The sequence below is a fragment of the Cryptomeria japonica genome, chromosome 9 (assembly GCF_030272615.1).
Source record: "Cryptomeria japonica chromosome 9, Sugi_1.0, whole genome shotgun sequence".
NCBI lineage: Eukaryota > Viridiplantae > Streptophyta > Pinopsida > Cupressales > Cupressaceae > Cryptomeria > Cryptomeria japonica.
Window position 1 is genome coordinate 566,718,834 of NC_081413.1, and position 13,167 is coordinate 566,732,000.

The 13,167-nt window shown below is 38.2% G+C and overlaps 1 protein-coding gene across 3 annotated transcripts in view; it reads right to left on the reverse strand.

Moving 5' to 3' along the window:
• The window catches only part of LOC131051307 (uncharacterized), a 153,812-nt gene that overhangs the window by 82,551 nt on the left and 58,094 nt on the right, over positions 1 to 13,167 (reverse strand). The window lies entirely within an intron of this gene.

A 13,167-nucleotide genomic window follows, 5' to 3' on the forward strand; every position in this document is an offset into this window, starting at 1 on the left:
CAGCTCGAGGTGCCTTGTATGATCTCCAATGGTGCTTCATAACAGGAAAAGCCTTAAAGGAATCCCACACGTGCATCATGAATATTATAATGATGATTTGAATTCTATTTTTAACATTGTTGGATTATATGCTTATTCATCTTTCATAATGATGACTATCCTAGTTGCAAGCTCTAAATCAAGATATTAAGTTGACAAGTCACCTTCCCAAACATAATACATACTTCATTGGGAATTCTAGGGCAAATTGGGTAAGTTCCCAATAGGGAACATTACAATTGGTAGTAGAGCATCCTTCTTGCCATCCCATGAAAGATACTTAATGCAACCTAGCCAAAAGGACTCAAAGGGCTTTGGAAAGAGAAAGTAGGAAACTAGCATCCATCAATAACTCTACACTCAACAATACCATGAGTGAACAGATGGGCAGCAAATTGAGAACCTTCACTCAAGCTCTATTGGAGAAAAACGAAAGAACAACCTAACTTCTCCAAACCATCCAAAACATGAGTAGCAATAATCCTAGAACCAACCAAACCAATGGGAAGGATACTAACTCCAACCACTTTGAAAATAACAGCTTAACAAGGGTGTCAGCTCCTAGACCAACTAGACCTCCTTTCTTGCCTAGGGAAGAACCCCTAAAAGAGGAAGAAATAAATAATCCCACCCAACATAATGAAGAATAACTTGCGGAAATGTAGTCAAGATTAGATCTTGAAGTTAAGAGGGATGTCTCCTTAAGGGATTATTGTGATGTTAAAACACAAATTGCCCCTAATAAGAGAAGAGCGCAACCCGACAAAGACATAAAAGAAAATATTGGTAAAATGACCCTTTCCAAATTTGATGGATCCGGGAAGTCTACGCACATTCATGGGTCCAAAAGTTGGACACCTACCTACATTTATGGGAACAAGCCATGATTGGTGACTTCATGATCTTATTACCCAAGGCCACCCACACATAACAAATTATGATGAGTTACCCCAAAAACTTAATTAAAAGGTTTGACCGAAAACATCCCGAATGGTACTTTAGGAAACTTACACAACTAAGTGTAGAGGAGGGGATTTGTCACCTCCAAGATGATGAATCTCAGACGACAAATCTGTCTGCCGCTACCTCACTCAAACCGGCGCTAAGATGAGCCAGGGGATAAAAAATGACAGAGTTAAGTAGTTAACCGCAATCTGATGCTCTCGGACGACTCTGTCAAGCCTTTGCCCAAAGGACAAGCGCGTGGGTCTAGGACACCAGCGCGGCGCGTTGTCGTCCTGTACGGACGAGGTACAGAATTCATATAAGGAGTTCGGGGTGTGATTATAATGCAATAAAACACGAAAAAGTAATGAAGCTAAACTAGTAAATGCGATATACGAAATAACCAAGATAAAATGGAAGGAGAAAAAGGGAAAGAAGTAAACAAACAATAGGTCCATGCTATGAAGCCTCCAGCCAGATGAATCTACTGTAATGCAACCTACACACAAACTAGAAAGGAAAATGTTGGGAGTTGTGTTTTGGAGTCTACCTCAATCAAACCCCTGTTTTTGGTGTTTCCACCTCCACGAACAACCCAGATAGATTGATAGAATAAAAGATAAATGCAAGATAAAATAGATGATAGAAGAGGGATGTGATAAATCCCAAGATGCTCAAAGATAGGATAAATAGATAGATATTACCAAATAGGCTTGACAAAAGCCAAGAGAGTTGCAAGAGATGTCATAAGAGCTTGAGAGTGTTGTAGCAAACTAGAGACTGTTGTAGGAAGTGAGTGAGAGAGAAAGAGCAAGTTGTGAGAGCCCAGAGAGAGAGAGTCTAAGAGAGGTTGAATAACCAAGAGAGCTTGAATGAAGTGAAAGATGGATTTAAAATGAGAGAAGAGGAGGGAAAGAGACGGTCGCAAGCCGTCGAGAAGATTCTGAACCGTTTCCACTGACATACGTAGATGACAAGTGGAAAGGCGTGCTCAGAATTGACATTCGAACGTTGAGATGTCGCGGGGCGAATGCGCGACGTGTGGATGTCCGCGCAGGGCACTAGTGTCCAAATGAATCACGCTCGAAAACAGCGGGAGACAAGGGAGACATGTGGCTAACAAGAAACAGAAGCTGAAGGATAGCTGCTGAAAGGTGTCTTGGGCATCCTGAGAGGGAAAAGGTTGAGGCAAGGGCTGAAATGAGCCTACTCAAGTGCTAAGGGAATGGACACCAAAGTAGTTACAAAAGATGTAGGTTGAATTACAAAGGGGTATGCAATTTACGACACTACACTAAGGCAACAAGGAATTGCAAAAGAGCCTACCTATTTGTTGAAGGATTAAATGAAACCATCCATGGCTTCGTTAGTGCCCTCGATCCTATATCACTTAATGATGCAATTCAAGAGACACTAAAATTGGACATCACACCTACAAAGGACAAATACCAAGCAAAGAATCAACCTTCGAACACTCATATCAAACCTTTCCATGAAAAGGACAAAGGACAAAACTTTTTCCTATGTTACAAAGAAAAGAGGGAATACGTGAAAAAGGGATTATGTTTCAAGTGCAAGGAAAAAAGGGAACCAAGGCAATTTGTGTTTTAATGCAAGGAACAATGCAAACTGGGACACAGATGCGAAAAGGAAAGTCAAGCACGCAACATGGAAGCATTGTCCGACGAAGAATTATGGAAAGAGGAAGAAAACCCTAACAAAGAAGACGAGGCAAACAAGAGGAAGAACATGGAACCCTAGCTACCATCTCACAAACCTCCAAACACCAACCATTTCGAATCAAAAGTACTCTATATAGGCAAAAGGTGATTACCTTTGTGGCTAGTAGGGCATCACACAACTTTATTGACAAGAATCTAGTTGCAAAAATGAGATTGGAAACCAAGGACTTTTAGGGTTTTACAATAGCCGTAGCTAATGGATCTATGGATCGATGTACCAAAAATTCTTCAAATTGAAATCTGTCATGTCCCCTCCTGGATCGTTATATATATACGGAGAGAAAGAGAGAGACCCTAAATGAAGAAATTATTATTATTAATTAATATAATAATTACCAATGAATGATTATTTAAATTTTATTAATTAAATATTATTTATGATTTAAATATTATATATTATCAACATAATTTATATATTTAATAATAAATAATAATACAATTAAAATACAAAGAGGATATAAATAATACAATTAAAGAGGATATTATATATTAGCAATACGTATGACAGTCATATATAATATCATATATAGTGATGCCTTTACAGCCATTAGATAGACTAATAATTAGTGTATAGGCAATGGTAGTGTTAATAAATATAATAGATAATATTATTTGATTCATATATGTTTTTGCTTATCAATGAATATAACTTAAATGTAGCAATTAAATTATTAATTAATAAATGTTTATTTATTAATTTAATATATTTAATTCGAATATGAAATAAATGTAACAATTATTATTAATTAATTAATCAATGTTTATTTAATATTATTATCAATTAATTAATATTCATTTATTAATATCTGAAACTATTGATTAATATTTATTAATGAAATAATAATAATCAATACACCAATTGTGAAAAGGCATAGAGTCAACGATTAAGGTTAATATCAGCGATCATAATTGTGAAACAAAGAGATCATACGTCTCCATCTAAAAGAATAACGGAGCACCAAAGTAATCACTTTATATAACAAAGATTAATTAAAAGGTAATAAGGAAAAGGCACGTTACATTGAAAAGTCACAACCTTTCTATGAAAGGTTATATGAATGATATAAAACGGAGAAGAATAATTAGAGGTTGTAGGAAAAAAGAAGGTTATATTAGATTTACTTATGAAACAAGCAGCCAACGGTAAGGGGGAGAAAGGAGGAAGGACGGCAGCAGGTAAGTAAGGAGGGAATATATTATTTTATATGTTAATAAATATGAAGGGTAGACATGTTATTACATAGGTAAATGAATATAAATTAAATATTTAATACATATGTTAGTGAACATAGCGATGAACAAGTTTAATACATATGTTAGTAGATGTAGTAATGAACAGTTTGGTATTATATATATATTAATGAATATAAATGATAAACACGATTATTACATGTGGATGAATATAAAATAAATACTTTAGTACATAGGTTAGTGAATATAGTAATGAACGGTTTATTACATATGTTAGTGAATATGGTAATGAACGGTTTATTACATATGTTAGTGAATATAGTAATGAACAAATTAATACATATGTAATGAATGATTTTTCTTAGATGTTAATAAATTTATAAACATAAGTAATAAATACGTATCAATGAATAGTAGGAATATATGTTACGAAATAAATGTGAATATTAGATAATTAACATTTTTATGAATATATGTTAGGGAATACATGTTAAATCAGGAATATGTAAATGTGGATTATGGAATGGAAAATAGTAATAAAATGCAAAGGAATGTATTATAAATGTAATCACATGAGGGAGGCTATAGGGTGGAAACTCTCTTAGCCTAAGGGAGGGATTATGATAATCCCTAGGGCAGTATATACTGAACATTGATATGCATATGTATGGCTTGGTTGATTAAGTTCAACCAAGAAGAGACGGATCTGGCCGGTCCCCTCTTCAGGACTTGGATGATGGGATGCATCACCCAAGGCAAGGAATGACATAGGGTCTTCCTTGGATGGCTTGGGTGTAAGAGGTTACACCCAAGACAGGATCGAATTAACGTTTGATTTCCTGGAGGGCTTGGATGTAAGAAATTACATTCAAGATAGGAGTCGAAATTCACCTTCGACTTCCTGGAGGGCTTGGAACCAAGATGGGTTCCAAGAAGGCGAGCTTCATGGCCGCCTAAGAAAATATCACCGTATGGCTTCCGTATCCTTTTAATTAGATAAAAATTATGATCATGTTAATTAAGTACTTTTAAGTTAGATTGCAATTTAGATTACTTCTATATATATATGTCTGTTATATTCTAACAAATTGTTTTGCAGGCCAAAGGTCCCAAACTAGTAGGGACATTACAAAATCACCTTGCGAAAGCACCCCATAAAAGAGGACTTCTATGTAGTAACTCTAGACGCTGATGTGATATTGGGTACTCCTTGAATACACTCCTTAGGACGCTTCGTTATGTAGCTTCCAAATTTAGAAATTTGCTAGCAACATAATGGACAAGAAGTCACTTTGAGAGGGTTACCCAATGGATCCCCAACAATAGTCTCATCCAAAAGGATGGAGAGGATCTTTAGGCGTGGCCAAGGAGAGTGAACCGCACAATGTATGATTCTCGACAAATCTTTCTCCCGAGACAAGACAATCCACATTGATATCCAACCAAAACACAAGAAGGTATTTGGTGATATTCCCTCGGGACTACCCCAAAGAAAGGATTTGAACATACAATAGAATTGGAAGAAGGGGTTAAACCTATGATCACTAACCCTACAGTCATCCCCGAAAGTTCAAAGAGAAGATTGAGAAAACCATAAAAAGAATTACTTGAGATGGGTCACATCCAACCTAGTTCTAGCACTTTCGCATCCTTCATGGTGCTAGTTAAGAAAAAGGATGGCACTATGAGGATGTGACCTTAAACAAAAAAGACAATAAAAACCGCTACCCCATCCCATGAATTGATGAACTCCATGCAGCAAAATTACAATCCGAGCACCATCAAATAAGAATGAGAAAAGAAAATATTTCGAATACAGCTTTTAGGTGTCATTATGGATATTTTGAATTGCTCGTCCTACCTTTTGGTTTGAAAAATGAACCTACAACACTTCAATCATGACTGAACCATATATTCAGAAAACAACTAAGGATGTTCCTACTAATATTATTTGACCACATGCTTATCTACAACAAGACATGTGAAGAACATCTTAAACATACTGGAACAGGAATCACTCTATGCCAAAGACTCCAAATGTGAATTTGGGCCAGACAAGATCCTTTTCCTTGGTCATACAATTAATGCACATGGAGTGAGTGTGGATGAGGAGAAAATTAAAGCCATTAAGGAATGACCACAACCAAGAACTCTAACACATCTACAGGGCTTTGTGGATCTATGTAGTTACTACAGACAATTTTTAAAGGAATTTTCTAAACTTGTTGCCCCACTCATGGACTTAACCAAAAAGGAGGCCTTTGTATGGTATAAATTGGCTCAACAAGCTTTCAAGAAACTAAAGGAGATAATGAGTTCATAACTCGTCCTAGAAACTCTCGATTTCACATTACCTTTCGAGTTGGAGTGTGAAGCTTCCAAGGAAGGCATACATGCAATCCATAATGCAAAACAAACATCCAATCACATTTGAAAGTCATGAGCTCACCAAAACTAGGAGACATTATTCCTTCTATGATAAGGAGATGTTTATCCATCATTCATGCCTTGAACAAGTTCAAACAGTATTTGGTTTGTGGAAAGTTCAATGTTGAAACCAATCACGATAGCTTGAGATTCTTTATGAATCAAAAGAACCTAAACGACAGACAACAAAAATGGGTAAGCAAGATACAAGCCTACGAATTTGATGTTGAATACATGAAAGGCACCAACAATATCATAGCAGATGCTCTATCACAACAACCCCACTTGAGCTCCATGACAAGCATAGCAGTTGATTGGAAGAATGTCATTACTGTCGAATACGTCAAGGATCCACAAGCTAATGATTTCCTAGAAGGAAATATACCCAATGAGGAATACATAGTAGAAGGGATTTCTTGTACAAGAATAGGGTATTCCTTGTGCCAAATTCAAAGATGAAGGACAAGATCATCCAGGAATACAATAACAATCCTTTAGTCGATCAACATGTTGGCATTGTGTTGCCATTGATGTCAACTGGTATAGGATGTTATCGGTATAACTATCATTGAAGTCAACTGGTGATCAAGAGGTTGTTGGCATTAGAGATTGATGTCAACCGGTATAGCAGGACAACCAGGTGACCATCAGAATGCAAAAGGATGAACCGGTATGTACCGATATGCCAGTGGTGCAGTTAAGTGACCGGTGAGTAAAAGGTCGCTGCCATGCTATTGCATACAACTGAAATGAAGAGACTGCATGATGGGTTGTTGTTTGTGGTGAAGAGGTGGAATGCTATTTGAATCACACCAACACCGGAGGTGATTTGTGCAGGCCATTGGATTGCTAGTATGATGTTAACTAGCAGAACTCCCACCGGATGAAGAAGCTATCACAGGTTAAGTGATAGGTTGACAAGGTATGATGCTTCTGAGAGCAAGGTGACATATGGAAAGATATTGGGACATATGTCAAGTTGAAGATGTATCCTCCCCTCGGTGAAGTCACACTTGTACCGACAGAATGATTCCTTGAGATAGGCATGTGATTGAATGCAAAGACCGGATGAACAAGTGGAAGATGAGGAAGCCTCCAGAGCATGAGATCAAAAATGCACACCGAATAAGCAAGTGAAAACAAGGTGTGCTACAGGGACAGTGAAGGAAGAATGAGGAGTTGAGATGATCTGTTTGTTATCTTGACAAACCAGTTGAGAGGAGAACCGGTTAGATGAAGAAGGATGCTAGTGAGTCTCCGGGAACATACATGGTGATAACGGGATGCAGATGAACGTTGGTGCAGAACAGTTCGAGTTTGATGACTTGGTGTCATCAATGAGTCTCACCGGCAAGAAGGAAAGTATGTTGTCCACCGACAAACACATCTACCGGACTCTGCATTGGTGATAGTTGACATGTTATGTCAACCGGTGAAACATCAGAGAAGAGACAAGGAAGATAAGGTTCCCACCTGATAAAGAGGAGTGCAGCAAACTGAAGGTTAAGGAGAGTTGTCGGAGTAGCTATGTTGTCGGCAAGTGAACATTGTCACAGAGGTGTTTCACCGGCAGAGCAATGAAGTGCAAACATAATGATTTCAGCGGCATGAAGGAAAGGATATGTTGTCGATCAGGAGAAGATGTGCATGATGTTGCTGAAAAATGAACAAAGGTATACACCGGCAGGATAGAAAAGCTGATGGCATGAAGGTCAGCCGATAAAGTATGATATACCGACAGGGTTATTATACTGATGGGTTTGGTGATCCGGTAGATGTGCACCCTACCCTGTAGTGCATGATGGTCGGTGATCTTGTCTGAACTGACGAAGATGACTCAGCCGAGGTGGATACCGACAGTGATGCCACGTGGAGGTCAAGTGGCGAACTTGCACAGGTCCGTGTAGAGTGACGATGAGGTAAGTGGCAGTTGGTCCAGCATTAATGGTGACTACAAAGCTTGAGGGATAATTGCAAAGGGGTTGCGGCTCAAGGCAGGATGAATCTGACCATATCCATGACGTGCACTAATCGATGCAGATTGTCTGGATGTAGATCGAAGTTGTTGAAGCAATCCATCGAGCCATTAATGGTGATCGACCAAGAGGTGAGCCGACAGATTGATTGCACGTTGCTAAAAAAGGAAGGCGTGTTCTGAAAGGTGTAAAGATGGCGGAATTGTGCAAGCTGGTCATCACTGAGTCAAGATCCAATTAGATATGATTGGATTCGGTGTGCCTCGTGATCTGTGGAGAAAACCCTAAGGCGTGGAGTTTGAATTTTGGTTTTGGCGAGAGAAGTCATTTATAAATATGGAAGCCAAAATCAATGTGTTTTTTGTTGATGTCGTTGATGAAGCTGTTGCGAAGTGATTGAGTGTTGCATGAGAAAAGTTAGATCAGTCAGAGTAAAAATAGCAGAAGAATATAGTGACTAAGTGAGTGAAGGTTAAACCGATGAAAGGGTTAAACAAAGGGTTTAACCGATAAGGTTAAAGCAACCGGTTAGCAGCAAGAGTGCATCAGAGAAGATAGCTGGTAGGTGCTAGTATCGGCAAAAAGACAGCAGAGAGTGATGAAGTGTAGAGCAGTGAAGGAGAGATCCGGCAACGCAGAAGCAGAGCAAGGTAACTGGTAGAGTTTACCGGCAAGGCAGCGGCAGATAAAAGTGAACCGGTGTAGCAGCGAGGGTATCTCACCGGCAGAGTGAAGTGTATGAAATGGATACAAAATTCACTTGTAACAAAATAATTACTTTTGCAATTGATGTTATCATTAAGATCACTGAGTTGTAGCTCGGTGCAGGGGTTGTAGCTCCTTTAGGTGGGTGCCCATAAACTAGCAGGGGTTGCAGCTCCTTGGGTTGGTGCCCTAAATCAGGGGTTGGTGCTCCTTAGGCTGGTGTCCTAAATCAAGGGTTGGTGCCCTAAAAATTGTAAATCAGATTCATTGAGAGGCTGGATTGGAGCAGTAGACTCCAGCAGCATTTCTCACCAAGGTTTTTCCCATCTTGGGTTTTCCTCGTATATGTTGGTGTTATGTGATGTCCCTTTGTGTGTGATTGCATTTGTGTTGGTCTCCCCTCTAACTAGTAAGTCTGCATTGAGTTAGATCTGTTAACCGGTATACTCACATAGGAAAGTTAAAAGGAAAAGTTTGAGAACCACTAATTCACCCCCCTCTCAGTGGTACATTGTGTCTAACACACCAGGGGTACTACAAAACCTACAAGCAAATAAGGGAAAAATACTTTTGGAAGGGCCTCAAGAAGGACGTCCTTAGATATGTACAAGAAAGTATAACTTGTCAAAGAAACAAAACCGAACAAAACCACCCAGCAAGTCAACTACAACCTTTACCCTAACCAGGTTACCCAAAGTTCAAGGAAAGGATTGTATATATGTAATAGTGGATTGCCTGACCAAGTATGCACACATTGTGGCAATATCTACCAATTACGAGCTCCACAAACAGTCGAGGTCTTCTTCAAGGAAATCTTCCAACTACATGGCCTTCCGAATAACATTGTCATTGATAGAGATAGTCGGTTCCAAAGTGTATTCTAGCAAGAACTCATCCATCTAGCAGCAACCAAACTCACACCCAATATGAGATATCATCCCCAAACAGATGGTATTGAAGATTGTAATCAAGTGGGTGGAAGGATACTTGAGAAACTGTCACAAGGACAACAGAACACGTGAGCCAAGTGGTTGCAATTTGCTAAGTATTGTTATAATACCACCCACTACATATCAATTGGAATGAGCTCATTCAAGGCTTTATACGGGTACAAGGTGACATCTTTCGGAAGTTTGATCCTCCAAGAAATTCGAGTACAAGGGGCCAAGGACTTTGTATAGCAAAGTATGGATATCATGAACACTCTCAAGGACAACCTACACCATGCCTAGAATTAGCAAAAGATCTATGCCGATTGGAACCGCACCGAAAGAACATTTGAAGTTGGAGACTTGGTTTTCTTATGGCTACAACTATACAAGAAGTTTTGAATCAAGCTCAGCAGAGCGCAAAAGTTAAACCCTAATTTGTGGATTGTACAAAATCTTGAGAAGGATAGGCGAAGTAGCCTACGAATTGAAATTGTTAGAGAACAATAGAATCCACAATGTATTTCATGTATCTGGACTCAAAAAAGTGATAGGACATGTTACACCATGTGTGGAACTACCCCCACTTGATGATGAAGGCAAATTAATTTTGTAACTTGAAACCGTCCTTAATATGCAGGAAAAGTGATTAAGATATAAGACTATTCCTAAATTCTTGGTCAAATCGAAAGGGGTGCCTCTAGAAGATGCTACATCGGAAGGACAAGAGATCTTCAATCATCCAATTTTCAAATTGCTTGAGGACAAGAAATCTCGTGAAGGGCGAACTGTGATGCCTTGGACATGACCCTTACACTTCCAAAAAATTGTCTACGACCTCACAATTGTTGATGACCTAAATCAGACCTAGACAAACAGAAAGAAAACAATCTAACCTTGCACTGACAGCAGTCTCAATATGGATGAAGGCAGCAATATTGATAATAACAGTTTGTATCAAATGGTGATAATGATAATGACAGATCATCCCTCATTTCCTAGTGTTTTCCAAAGCAATGGTAAACAATACATTAAATGTAAGGAATATTGCTAACTTGCTTTTTAAAGAGATGTTAAGAAGCAGTTCAATAAGATTAACCCAAGCATTCGTTATGAACAGTCACGGTTAAATCAGGGGATTTGCCTCTCTTACAAACGGTTGTAACTACATGAGAGGTCATGTCTTCTCACCATCAATAGGAAGATGTAAGTATCCAATCCAAGCAACCAAGAAGGGCATTAAAGAAGTAGAATAGTTAAGCATTCGATCTAACAAAAGTTTGCAGACTCAGAACATACATATTAACCAGTAGCTTATATACTTATCTAATATTGTGGTATGAAGTATAATGCATAATGATTTGGCTGATTGATTATTGGTCTTTCATTTGATAGGAAGTAGGAATGTATGCAAATATTCTAGTGCTGCTAATGTATGCATAGTTAATAATGAAGTAGGAATGTATGCATAATTAATAATGATGAAGATTCCCTAAAACTTTTATCCAATCTGCCATCCCAATATGGAGGGGAGATAGTGCATACAAGGAATGCAAGTAGCTAGGAAGCCATTCAGGTAGAGACACCCCAAGTGGGGCTGGGAGGCTGAATGATGAGTGCCATTCCATGCTCCTGAGCTTGGTGGAACGGCTCGAGGTGCCTTGTATGATCCCCCATGGTGCTTCATAATGTGGATGGAGTATTGGGAATAGCCTTAAACAAATCCTACATGTACATTATGAATATTATAATGATGATTAGAATTCTATTTTTAACATTGTTGGATTATATGTTTATTCATCTTTCATAATTATGACTAGCCTGGTTGAAGACTCTAAATCAAGATATTAAGTCGACAATTCACATTCACAAACATAATCCATAACTCATTTGGGAATTCTAGGGTAAATTGGGTAAGGTCCCAATAGGGGACATTACATAGGGATACCAAAATCAAATAACTCCAACAAATTTTTTCAAATTTTTTGTAAGTTTCCCATTATCCAGCTGTTCATTTCAACTTCCATGGACATGGATCACTATCATGTGTGGTGCCTTCCAATGTGCCTTTTAAATTTTTAATATCCTAGAAGGAATGTTTTGTAATATTTGATCAAGTTTTTTTTTAATTTCTATGGAATGATATGTTTGCAAGAAACTGTAATCTTTCTAATTGAAAATCCTGATATTTAATAAAATGGTATCACCCAATCTTTTGTGCTTCTTGCTGGTCTGTTTATTCTTCTGATGAAATGTCAATATTCTGATAACCCTTGCTACTATGCTATAGCTCGGCCTCTTCAAAGTATTAATAAACAATTTACAATGATACTGAATCCCAACAAATAAATAGTGAAACTTTACCAGTGATGCAGAAATTCCCTTTTTCCTGGCCATATTTATTAATAATATCAGCTTTTTGTCTCTTCTAACGCACAGTGGATCCTGAGCACCTGAAATCTTACTTTGATTATTTTAGTATAGTACTTATACAACATGTGGTGGCTATAAAGATTATGGAACTTTAGACGGTTGACAGTAGATATCCAAAGTCCATGTATTAATCGCTACTTCTGACAGATTTAAGCAGCAATATTACTTTAGTTATAATGCAATGATCAGTCTAATTGCTGATATCACTATGTAGAAGGATTTCTGTGTTGTTATCTGGTGGTTCATGCCCTTTGTTGATTGTAATTAGGGAATGGCGGATTCCAATTGCCTTGGGCAACATTGGAATCCGCCCAAGGGGCCAGCCCCTTCTTCAACGTGTAGGGCTGGGCCCTATATCTCAGGGCACTTCATAAAACCCCACGTTACATGATAAAACCCCACGCTACATGCAAGATAATGTGCTAACATGAATAGGGCCGACCCTATAAAGCATTTCGGTTAAAGAGATACAATAAATTAAAGGTTATTAATTTATCATAGGCCGACATAAATGGATCTTGCATCACATATAAGTAAAGACACATTCACCTCATTCAACACACAATTAATATCCTTCCATGCGAAATACACATCTGCCAAAATGCGAAGTTGAAGAAGCAATATTAGCGAACTATATCTGCCATTAAAGGTGCAAATATCATCATAAGGAGAGCGAACTGATCTAGGTCAAGGTGCTAAGGTTGCAGTCCAGCAAAGATGCAGACTTCAGATACAATATAATGCAGACCTAGGGTGTGGACCTGATTGTTGTTTCAAGTG